Source organism: Eumetopias jubatus, unplaced genomic scaffold (assembly GCF_037043125.1).
Source record: "Eumetopias jubatus isolate StellerSeaLion01/CBP00866 unplaced genomic scaffold, mEumJub1_p1.0 scaffold_5, whole genome shotgun sequence".
In the NCBI taxonomy this organism is placed as follows: Eukaryota; Metazoa; Chordata; class Mammalia; order Carnivora; family Otariidae; genus Eumetopias; species Eumetopias jubatus.
The window spans coordinates 115,107,193-115,119,945 of record NW_028274811.1 but is presented as its reverse complement, the minus strand read 5'-3'; the positions used below and the strand labels follow the sequence as shown (position 1 = coordinate 115,119,945).

The following is a 12,753-nucleotide window of genomic DNA, read 5'->3' as shown; positions in this document are numbered from 1 at the left end:
AACATTAAAATCCTTACATGGTTTTTGAGGTCTTGGATGATTAAAGTCCTGCCTTCCTCTCTAGGTTTATCTTGTACCACTGTGTTTTATACACTGTGCTCCAGCCACACCAAGCTTGGAACTTGCTGTTCCTTTCCCTGCTTCAGGGCATTCACATTGCAGTTCACTCAGCCTAGATGGTTTTCATCAATCCCCTAGCTCTTATCCAGGGACCTTCTACTTACTCTTCAAATGTTGATCAACACCACTTGCTTAGTCAAGTATAAAAGTGAGACAAGTATGTGTGTAAGAGGAGGATGACTTACACATGCCATGCGTTCATTAATTAATGTACTATTTTAATTTTTCCAGTGACCCATGTTTTACACCCCAAGAGATTGCCTTCTTGTTCTAATATTGTGGGGTTTATTCTTTACAAGATTTTCAGGTTTTATAGAGTTTATTAGTAATGCTTCTAAGTTCTTTCTAGTTTGAAGAATAAGTGAGGTAGCAATCTATTTCTCTAAACAAGGTGCCGTGAATCATACCAGAGAGGTATACAGACTGCTTTGAGGTTTTTTTTTTTATGTCAGTAAATCAGTTGCATACTTTCAATGAATTTTGTTGCCCTGTATAGGTTTTTCCCAGCTTTGTTATGTCTTTCTGGAAGTGTATTAGTCAAAATGTCTATTCCAGCTGAAATCAATTCAAGTCTTACTTACAAATTATTCATAGTTACTGAAGAAATATTTAAACAGGTACTGAAACCCATAGGTAATTTTCAAACATGAGTTTTAGCCATTCATTTAGGTTTATATTTAAATGCAAATATTAGATAATCAAATAGGTTACATAATGTTGATAGGGGTTTCAGGTCTTACTCCCACATACTACCTACTGGATGAAAGGTTCAGTTGATAACATATTGACAAGACAAGTGGCTGAAGGGTACTTACAGATATATTGAGCAATTCAAGTTGATTATATTTGCATTTTGAACAAGAATCATTCTAAAAATATATAGTAACCTCCCCCTCCCCCTGCCCCTTATCCACAGGGGATTTGTTCCAAGACCCCCAGTGGATGCCTGAAGCCACGGATAGTACCAAACCGTATATATGCTATGTTTCATCTCTACATACATACTTATGATAAATTTTAATTTACAAATTAGGCACAGTAAGAGATTAACAACAATAGTAAGATAGAATAATTATAGGGCGCCTGGGTGGCTCAGTTGGTTAAGCGACTGCCTTTGGCTCAGGTCATGATCCCGGAGTCCCGGGATCGAGTCCCATATCAGGCTCCCTGCTTAGCAAGGAGCCTGCTTCTCCCTCTGACCCTCCCCCCTCTCATGTGCTCTCTCTCTCTCATTCTTGCTCTCTCAAATAAATAAATAAATCTTAAAAAAAAAAGAATAATTATAACAATATACTCTAATAAAAGTTATGTGAATGTGGTCTCTTTTAAAATATCTTATTGGGGCGCCTGGGTGGCTCAGTCAGTTAAGCGACTGCCTTCGGCTCGGGTCATGATCCTGGAGTCCCGGGATTGGGTCCCGCATCGGGCTCCCTGCTCGGCGGGGAGTCTGCTTCTCCCTCTGACCCTCCCCCCTCTCATGTGCTCTCTCTCTCTCTCTCTCTCTCTCTCTCATTCTCAGTCTCTCAAAATAAATCAATAAATCTTAAAAAAAATAAATAAAATATCTTATTGGCCTGTACCCACCCTTCTTGTGATGCTGTGAGGTGAGAAAATGCCTGCGTGATGGGATGAAGTCAGGGGAATTACGTAGGCACTGGGACGTAGCGTTAGATATATTATCAGATAGATATGTTAGAAGGAGAATCATTAGCTTCCAGACTGTGGTTGACTATGGGTAACTGAAACTGCAGACAGTGAAACCGTGGATGGGGTGGTGCAGGAGTGGGGGATCTACTATATATCAACATTAATGATAAAAATATTTCAAAATGTGAAGTAAATATAAGTATTGTAGAAGATGTGGAAGCAGCATTTTAACATCATTATTATGTAATGTAAACCAACTTATTAGCTAAGAATACCATTTTAATTAACTACTCAAGACTAGATTACTATTATATTTGTACCTGAAATTGGATAAAAGCTAGTATCTTAATTGTAAGGTAAGGGATTTGGCCATTATCATAATTTGTATTGGATATTCTTACATAATGCATTAAAATTAATATAGGTGATGCCTCTTACAGCCCAGGGCTTAAGCACGTGGACTAAACTTAGTTGGGGATAAAGTTTTGTTATTATTGGAAAATGGGTCCTAGGAATGTAAAACCAGAGGATAACTTTAGATGTTTCATAGTTATATTTACTGAATCCAATTATTTTTCATTTAAAAGATTGTTCAACTTTTTATTCAAGAGAAATTTTATGGGGAAATCCAGTAAGTGATTAACTAGATAAAAGATGAACTGCTGGAGGGTGAGGGTTAGGAACATGAAGGAAGACTTGTAAGCCTTCTCCAAGACAGTTTTCTTGGGGGACTTTATAGAGTAAGAAAGATAATTTAATCTTCTGTCCTTTTTATTAGACTGAACAACTTGTTCTCAAACTTATGTTTAAAATATTTCCAGTTAACTGGTTCTCATTTCTTTTGAGGCTACTTTTTATATTACTAATCAGGGGGTGCCTGGGTGGCTCAGTCGTTGAGTGTCTGCCTTCGGCTCAGGTCATGATCCTGGAGTCCTGGGATCGAGCCCTGCATCGGGCTCCCTGCTCTGTGGGAGGCCTGCTTCTCCTTCTCCCACTCCCCTTGCTTGTGTTCCCTCTCTCTCTGTCAAAAAAAATAAATAAAATCTTTAAAAAAAAAAAAGTCAAATGACAGTCAAAAAATATTTAAAAAAATATATTACTAATCAGCTCTAATTATTAGAAAGCTATTTCTTACTGAGAAAAAAATAGTCTTTTCAACAAATGAAGATGGAACAATTGTATTTCCAAATGTAAAACAAAACAAAAACCTTCATCCATACTTTGTACCATATGCAAAAATTAACTGAAAGTTCTAAATGTAAACTCATAGTTCTAAATGTAAAACTAAAAACTATAAAACTTCTAGAAGAGAATGTAGGACAAACTTTGTAATTTTGGGTTAGACATGTGTTTTATTTTATTATTTTTTAAAGATTTTATTTATTTGAGAGTGAGCGAGTGAGAGAGAGCACAAGCTGGGGGAGGGGCAGAGGGAGAGGGAGAAGCAGACGCCACCCAGGCGCCCCACAAAACCCCGCTGAGCAGGGAGCCCAGCATGTGGCTTGATCCCGGAACCCTGGATCATGACCCGAGTCAAAGGCAGACACTTAACCGACTAAGCCACCCCTTAGACATATTTTATAGATACAAACCAAAGTGTTATCCATTTTTTTAAAAACTATAAAGTTGGGGGGTGCTTGGGTGTCTCAGTTGGTTAAGTGTCTGACTCGATCTCCGTTTAGGTCTTGATGTTAGGGTCATGAGTTCGAACCCCACATTGGGCTCCACACTGGGTGTGGAACCTACTTTAAAAAAAAATTATAAAGTTGGGTTTCCTTATAGTCAAGAGTTTCTGCTCTTTGAAAGATTGTTAAGAGAATGAAAAGACGGCACAGATAAGGAGAAAATATTTGCAAAACTCTTATCTGATAAAGGAGTTGTATCCAGAAAATCAACACTTACAACTAAATAATAAGATATTAACTCATATAAAAATGAGCACTTTACCCAGAAAATACTCATATGGCAAATGAGCATATGAAAAGATACTCAACATCATTAGTGATTATGGAAATGAATATTAAAACTACACTGAGATACCACTGCACGTTTATCTGAATGGCTTGAAAAAAATTGACCATACCAAGTGCTAGCAAGGATGCAGATCTACTGGAACTGTCATAGAGTGCTGGTGGGAATGCAAAATGACATTTTGGAATATAGTGTGGTAGTATATTACAGAGTTAAATATACACTTACCATATAATCTAGCAGTCTCACTTCTCAATATTTACTCAAGTGAAATGAAGTCTTATGTTCACACTGAATCCTGCATGCAAGTGTTTTTAATAGCTTTATTCATAATTCCAATAACTGAAAACACCCCAACTATACTTCAGTACCTCTATATAGTAAACTTTTACTCACCAGTTAATAACAAATCTGGATGAATCTCCAGTGCATATATTAAGTAAAAGAAACCAGACTCACAGGCTACCTACTGTGTGATTCCATTTATTTGACATTCTAGAATAGGCAAAACTCTAGGGACAGAGCATTGATCACTGTCAAGGTTGGATGTAGGAAGCAGAATATACTAAAAAGTGCATTAGGAAATTTGGGAGAGTACTGTTCTGTATCTTGATTATGGTGTGATTCTTTTTTCAAAACCCTTATTTTTGTTTTTTAGAGATTTTATTTACTTGGGGGAGAGAGAGCAAACACAGAGGGAGAAGGAGAAGCAGCCTCCTGCTGAGCAGGGAGCCCGATACGGGGCTTGATCCCAGGACCCTGGGATCATGACCTGAGCTGAAGGCAGACGCTTTATTGACTGAGCCACCCAGGTGCCCCACAAAACCCTTATTTGTATTCATTTGTTTAAAAAAAACATAGAACTGTAAGCTTTAAAGGATAATTTTTTTTTTTTATGAATTACATCTCAGTTTTTTAAAAGGGGGAAAGATTGTTCCTTAATTTGGTGTTAATCTGCTTCCTTTTTTTTTTTTAAGATTTTATTTATTTGGGGGAGAGAGAGAGTGAGAGAGAGCTCGAGCAGGGAGGAGAGAGAGAGCTCGAGCAGGGAGGAGAGAGAGAGCTCGAGCAGGGAGGAGAGAGAGAGGCAGGGATCCCGATGCAGGGCTGGATCCCAGGACCCTGGGATCATGACCTGAGCTGAAGGCAGATGCTTAACCGACTGAGGCACCCAGGCACCCCGAATCTGCTTTTCTTTCTTTCTTTCTCTTTCTTTCCTTCCTTCCTTCTTTCTTTCCTTTCCCTTTCCCTTTCCCTTTCTTTTCTTTCCTTTTCTTTTCTTTTCTTTTCTTTTTCTTTCTTTCTTTCTTTCTTTCTTTCTTTCTTTCTTTCTTTCTTTCTTTCTTTCTTTCTTTCTTTCTTTCTCTTTCTTTCTTTCTTTCTTTCTTTCTTTCTTTCTTTCTCTTTCTTTCTTTCTTTCTCTCTCTCTCTCTCTCTCTCTCTCTCTCTCTCTTTCTTTCTTTCTTTCTTTCCTTCCTTTCGAGAGAGAGAGCTAGAGAATGCGTGCGCATGTGAGCAGGAGGGGAGTAGTAGAGGGAGACGGAGAAGCAGGCTCCTAGCTGAGCAAGGAGCCCGATATGGGGCTTGGTCCCAGGACCCTGGGATCATGACCTGAGCCAAAGGCGAACTCTTAACCAACTGAGCCACCCAGGTGCCCCGCTGATCTTCTTTATAAGTAATATCCATTGGTTCAAGGTCTGCCCTGTTATAGAGGACATGACATTTTCTACATGACAGCCTTCTGTGTATTTGAAAACAGCTCTTTGGTCATCCTAACTCAGTGGTTCTCAAAGAGTGGTCTGGGCAGGGTGGAGGTGGAGGGTGGCCCAAGACCCTCGTAAAAGTCCATAAATCAAACTATTTTAGAAAATTATACAAAGATGTGTTGCCATTGACATTTAAGTTACAAAAGCAGTTTTTTAAAAAAAAAAAAGATTTTATTTAATTGACAGACACAGCGTGAGGGGGAACACAAGTAGGGGGAGTGGGAGAGGGAGAAGCAGGCTTCCCACTGAGCAGGGAGCCTGATGTGGGGCTCGATCCCAGGACCCTGGGATCATGACCTGAGCCGAAGGCAGTCGCTTAACCAACTGAGCCACCCAGGCGCCCCCAAAAGCAATTCTGGTACATCTGTGCTACTAGTCATTTTATTCTTCACCTTCTTGCATTCGTGATTAAAAAAAATACAGTTTCACTTAATGTCCTTGATGAATCAGCAAAAATTATTAATTTAAAAAATTTCAGTGCTGCATAAACATCTTTTTATGTTCCATGTGACAAAACAGAAATTATATGCATAAAACACTTTTGCTGCATACTGAAGTACCGCAGTTGTCTCAAGCAGAGCACCTGTATGGTTGAGTTGCTGTTGCAAACCAAATTTAGCCACATTTTTCATGGAGTATCTTTTAAGTGAAAAAACAGTAACAGATGACAGACAAATGATGGTTATTCAGTTTTCAGTACATGGCAGACATTTTCTCAAAAACTAAGTTCAAGGAAGTGTTGCTAATGATAAACTGGAAGATTTCAAGTGAAAATTAGAATTTTTGTAAAACTTGATTCTATCACCTAATCTGATTGAGCTTGGCATCTTTCCCATACTTAAAGACTGTTCTAATAGGATTGGTGGGGGTATTAATGAATGTGATTTTTAAAATATTGTGTTATGAAATATGCTAACAATTGGAAGATGTGCATACGTTTCTGAAATAGTATTTTCCATACGACCAGTGTATGATATTATAAAATCATGCATGGGTAAAAGTTTCATTTAAAGTGCAAGAAAGAACAATGAATTTAATGTAACTGGGTATGAAAATATTAAGGCTATTAAAATATTGCTCCCTTTTCTAATTACATATCTGAGGATGGATTTTCTTCATTTATTGAAACCAAGACAACTTAGCACAACAGTTTGAATTCAGGAACAGATGTTAGAATTCAGCTTTTATTAAGCTAGATATTAGAGATTTTCAAAAATGCAAATCATTGCCACTCTTAGTTTTTGAAAAGTTATTTTTCATTGTTATTTATGTAGATACATAATCGGTTTATTTTAAATTAAGTATAATTTACATTTTTCTCCATTTTAATTTCTTATATGGTAAATATCTATAGATATATCTCATATAAATAAAACCTCATTGGGGTATCAATAATTTATAAGCATATAAAGGAGTCCTGAGGCCAAAATGTTTGATAATCATTATCCTAAGTCTTCTCTTTTCTGGGTTAAACATCCCCAGGGCTTTGACTCATTTCACATGAGTTCCAGTTAATTCATCATCTTGATTACCTTCCAATTTGACCGAATCCCTTTTAAATGTTGTTGCCAGGATTTCTTATGATACTCCAGAGGTATGGTGCAGGTTATAGCAGAGATTATTACCTCTATTCCTTTTAATCTCAGCAGTTCTAGTAAAGCAACGTAAAATTTAGGTTCTCATACTTCTTCCTTAATGTGGATTTCATGGAGAGCTAAAACCTCAGATCCTTTTTTATTTGTACTGTTATCAAGTCATGTTTCATTTCTTTCATCTTAAATATGTGCTCTTTTTATTTTTTAACTTATTCTTAGATTAGCTCAAACAGCATGTTCATCAAATGAAGCTTTATCACATCTGACAGGCCAAATTTAATAAAATGTTTTATTTTGGGCATCAGTTGTATATTGACAACATGTTTTCTGGTTTTTTTTAAAGACATAGAATGTAGAGGTGGTAAATCTGCCGGGCATTTTCTAATGTAAAGAATCTGTTCCCTAATTTTAGAACTATATACAGTGTTGACATACTAGAGAACAAATCTTCAGAGAATAAAATGGTATTCCCTGGATTACCATTAATAATAATTTTTTTGTCAGAGAACATGGTAGATTTCTAATCGGTCAGTCTTAAGAATGTCTTCTCTTGTGCATAAACTGTCTTTTTCATTTACTAATAAATGAACTAGTAAAATTTTAAATATCAAAAGAGTAGATGACAGTATTTTAAAAATAATCTTGTCCATTTATGTAGAAGCACAGTGTTAAAAAGAAAAAAGCTTTTTGTGGGTTGTACCAGTATTATTTCCAAATATGAGATACTTCCTAAAAATAATAAGTAAAGCTTAGAAATGTTTTTTTGGCCCTTAGTTTTTGTTGGAGTTGCTGTGTCATGGAGGTTGGGTGAAGAATGTCTGCATTTGTGCAAAAGAGTAACTTTTTTTCTTTTATGCCACCTTAGCTTTATTTCCTTCCAGTACATTTGATGAAAACCCAAGTCCCATGAACATGTTATCTTTCTGTATTCACTTGGACTACAAAAAGAAGTTAAATTTTCAGTACTCTTTAAAGATTTTGTGTAGGTGCTCCCCCACGAAACAACCAAAACATACATTAAACCTCCATAGGTATATTTTTGATTTTTTTGTTTGTTTTAATCATTTTTATTACCTCTTTTAAATACCTGTTTGTCACAGTTACTTTTATTAACTATATATAAAAGTAGAAAAATAACCTCATAATATGTGAGAATTTTCAATTAATAAAAAATGTGAAATGAGCTTTAATAGCTTGTACATTTGTATATTCTGTAAAATTATGTTGGCTGCCATATTTTCTTCATTTTTCATTTATTTATTTAATAAATATTGGGCACTTGTGCGTGCTAGGCATATATGTAAATTTGAATGGCTTGTTTCCTTTTAGGTGCTTATTATTTTGTTTAAAACCTATTAAGTACCACCTATTTTAAATCTTACAAAAGTATTATGGTTATCCATGCATCCTCAGCACAAATGCATGTGAAAAAGGAAACTTTATTTAGCAGTCTGTAATACAACTCAAGTTGGTTGAGGGGGAGGGATGAGTATTGTTTCTAAGCTTTTTCTTGAGAAATTGCAATATACACTATTAATGTAATAAGATCCTAATATATATTTTGGACATTTTATGTAGTCTGTATTTATATCTTTAAAAATAAGGTGTGCATGTAAAATAGAATCAGTGTTTTGAATGTTACCAGTTTGTTATTTTACTACTTGAGTGTTTCCTCCAAAGAACAGTAACACAACAGTTAAAGCTTTGTTACTTGCTGATGATTTGCTGTATATAATTGCTGTTTGATTAAGTACATGGTATTAGTAGCACAGTCAGTCAACTGGATGATGATATTGCTGTTTTTGAATGTCAGCAGCAACAAGTTATTTAATAGAATGTTTTTTGTCACTTTAATAGGTTTAAAATTTTTCATTGCTTGAACTTGCTCTAAGAAATTTGTGAAAATCAATGATGTTTTCAAGCCTTCAGAAGTGAAAGTTGTTTGCTACACAAGTATTTGTTTTATTTGTTTTTGCTTCCTAACTTATTAAAAGTTTATAGCTGAAAGCTTTTATAAGTCTGCAAACTTGAAGTAAAAATCAGTCATTAAGAGGTGGCCAGCAGGAAAAGATAAACCTAAGTTAAAGGCTTAGATTTGCTTTGACTGCTTGCTTTTTGGTGGGGGTGGGGGGTCAGTTTTCTTTTGGTGAGATTACTTTTGGTGCATGGCAGCGCTATCTCTGCTAGATTATTGGAAGGACTAGTGTCTGCAATTGGGGTTATACAGCCTTCTAGCATCTCAAGTGTCTGTTTTGTCTGGACTTTCCTCACGCAGCATTCTTGTGCAAAAATTTCAAGGCTTTAGTCTGGAGCACTGGGTCAAAGGATATGTCTCTTTGAAGGGTAGACAGGAGTTTTTTATGTTTTATTCACTAAGTAGTATTTCATTTTACATCAAAGAATAGCAGTCTTTGAGAACCTTCCATGGTGGCAGTTTAGCATTTGGGATTTTTTTTCTTTAAGACTTTCACTAAATATGGAATAATGTTTCTTCGTGTTTTTCAGTCTACAGATGCTTACTTATATTCTTGTATTTAGATAAGACTATTAAAATAAAAAGAGAAAAAGCATTGACTATAAATGTTAGTTTGCAATATAGTTTTATGTTTTAAAAACAACTATAGTTTTTTTTTTTTTTTTTACAATGTACTTCTCTCTGGTTTTACACTACCCTTTAGGTACTGAAAAAAATTGTTGAATAACCTTTAAAATTGTAACGATACTATTGCTTAAAATTCTAAAGAAGTAATGACTAATGATTTTGGAAGTGTAAATTTTATAACGAAATGGCCATTATTTAATTGGCCTTTTTTCAGGCACTGTTTTGTGTGTGTGTGTTGGGGGGGGAGAGTTGGAGAGAGAGAGGAGGGAAGGGGAAGAAATACTGATTTTGGAAAATATAAAAAACTGTGAAGTAATGAAAAATGTAAAGATTCAGTATGGCTTAGAAGAAATGTTCTTCCTGCACATTTGGGATAGGTTAATCAGTAAATGTATTTTGTACCAATAATATTAATCACATAAATGATTGCTTATATGTTTAGAAGGTTATTAAATTGCATTTAATATTCATATCGCATGACATATATACCTAAGCATATAGACTAATATTAAAATAGCTTATTTTTATGTTTACAGATGAAACATGCTCTTAAATTACTGAAAATTTATCTAAATAGAGTAAATTGACCATTTAAAATAGAAATATTTCTACTCATTAATATATTAACATGGATTTTAAAACAACTTCAGTTAACTCTTACATTTATTATTGATTAAAACAAGTCAGATCATTTATTTTTTAGTTATTTTAAATAAGATTATATTAAGTATATAACTTTGTTGTCTGAAACACACTCCCAATTAAAATAAGTTACTTTCACGTTATTATCAAATTATATAAAACTTGTACTTATTAAGTACTTACAGAGGAAATAGACGTTAATAGTAGTTTTTATATGTGGACAGGAACCATTTAATTTAAAATAGAGAATGATCTTTCTATATTAAAATTGTTTAAGGAACAAAAGATCTTTCCTCTACATTATTCAGCCATCTCTATTATCTGTGATTCTTCAGCAATTAAAGCAGATTTATTTTCCTCTTTGTTCCTACTTGGAATACTTAACAATGCTGGAGAATTGAACTGACTGGACTGTTTTATCTTTCAAAAGCTTTAAAGTTCTATGTACCAATTAGCAAAATACAGTAAAGGTTTAAACTGTTAATAGCCACAACATCTTTAATGCATAGATCTGTAGTATGCTAGGGCTGTGTAACAGTTCTCCATTGTATGTCTCTTTTAAGGAGAGTAACTGTGTCAGTTCTTTTCTTGCTTTACTACCTGCTGTGTATGGAAATTGTGTGTAGTACTTGACACTTGCTTTCACGAATTTAAAATTCTTGCATGTTATTATGTAGGAGCTTTGGCTCTCAATAAAGTAGAATTGATAATATTTTACTTGTTTGGATTTTGATTAAGATTTTTTGGTCATATTTTAGAGATTATACAGTTTATATATGAAAATACATTATCTGTTTTTCTTTAATGAATTCAAGGTACATAAGCTGTATGTTATCTCCTTGGAAATTGCTTGTCTAGTTTTATTCATTTAACTGAATATAATTGGGAAGAATCATCAGTGTTTATATCAGAATATGTAGATACATGATTTATACTGTGTTTGAATATAGGTGGCTTTTTTGATTGTTAGCTTATTTGGTAGTAGAAAGAATCGCTTCTCGGCCTTTTGGCTAAGATCAAGTGTGGTAGTAGAAAGAGTATTTTGTTTTTAGAGTTACTGCTTTTTTAATTGTCCAGCTTACTTGGATAATTTCAGAATTCAAGAATTCATCCAAATATCTGCTTCAAACTTCTTAAAGCCTGATGTTCATCATACTACAGTAAGTTCTTAAAGAATGCAGAGGTGAGAGGAAGTGAAGAAAATGGGAGTAACATCTTTTGGTGGCAGTTACTTTTTTCTCTTTATTGCATGTGTCTCAGGGGATAGAATTAGAGCAAAGGAGAATGCAGACCTCAGAATTTGAGACTAGCAAACTATTCTGTTTCTGTGTTCAGGCTTTTTAATTTTATATGACTTAGTCTGTGCTGATTCTAACTCTTTAAAATACCACTTGCAAGCTTGCAAATATTCATGTTTTACAAGATGAGGAAGTTTAAAAAAGGGTGGTGATATGGAACCCTTACTGTATGCAGTGTACTGTCCTCACAAAACTCTGCTTCTTCATAAAGCATACTTTTCAAAAGTGTATGAATAGGCTTTTTGTTCCATTCCTGTTTCATGTTTAATACTTCTTTCAGCTTTGAGTATATTGCATATTAGTTATTGAGTAGGTTTTTTAAATTTTAATGCTTCCACTAAAATAGGTATAAAAAATGATCTTGGCAACACATAGGACATATGTTGGGCTGAGAACGTTAATGTAATTTCAAGAACTGAGGATCTGATTAGTGTACAGATTTGCATGTATTGCAGTGATTACTAAGCATATATTGTTATAATTAAAATCTGTCAATTAAAAAGATTTTTAGACTTAATTGAACAGTTTGAGATTTGACATCCAAGATATTAAAATAAGGTTCCTAATTTAGTAAGCATCATAATGTATTAAATGGCTGATGTGGCCTGTGCCTAGAGTGTTTAGAGAGTAAAGCTATTCTAGGGCTAGGAGTTTTTATTGATTGATTGATTGATTGAGAGGGAGGCACGGGGAGGGTCACAGGGAGAGGGAGAGAGAGAATCTTAAGTAGGCCACACCTCCAGCACAGAGCCACATGCGGGGCTTGATCTCACAACCCTGAGATCATGACTTGAGCCGAAATCAAGAGTCGGGCGCTTAACCAACTGAGCCATACAGGCACCCCTAGGGCTAGGAATTTTCTTTTCTTTTCTTTTCTTTTTTTTTTTCAGGAATTTTCAACTATGACAATCTATAGTTGTTTGTGATGATCCTGCAAGGGATTTTTTTTTTTGTCTCTTATTTTTAGCATAAAATCTTAACTATACTTTTTCATTTGTTTATTCCATTTTTTGAACGTGTGTGTGTGTGTGTGTGTGTGTGTGTGTGTGTGTGTATGTATATGGCACCATTATTGAGCACCCATATATATTATTTGAGCATATAGCTATAAA

General features: G+C 34.8%; 1 protein-coding gene and 1 pseudogene across 1 annotated transcript in view; both read left to right on the top strand.

Annotated features, from left to right (window-relative positions):
* Window positions 1-12,753, top strand: part of NDUFS4 (NADH:ubiquinone oxidoreductase subunit S4) — a 111,391-nt gene that overhangs the window by 47,621 nt on the left and 51,017 nt on the right. The gene's annotated exons all lie outside the window — the stretch shown is intronic.
* On the top strand, window positions 11,334-11,459 carry LOC114212008 (U2 spliceosomal RNA; annotated as a pseudogene).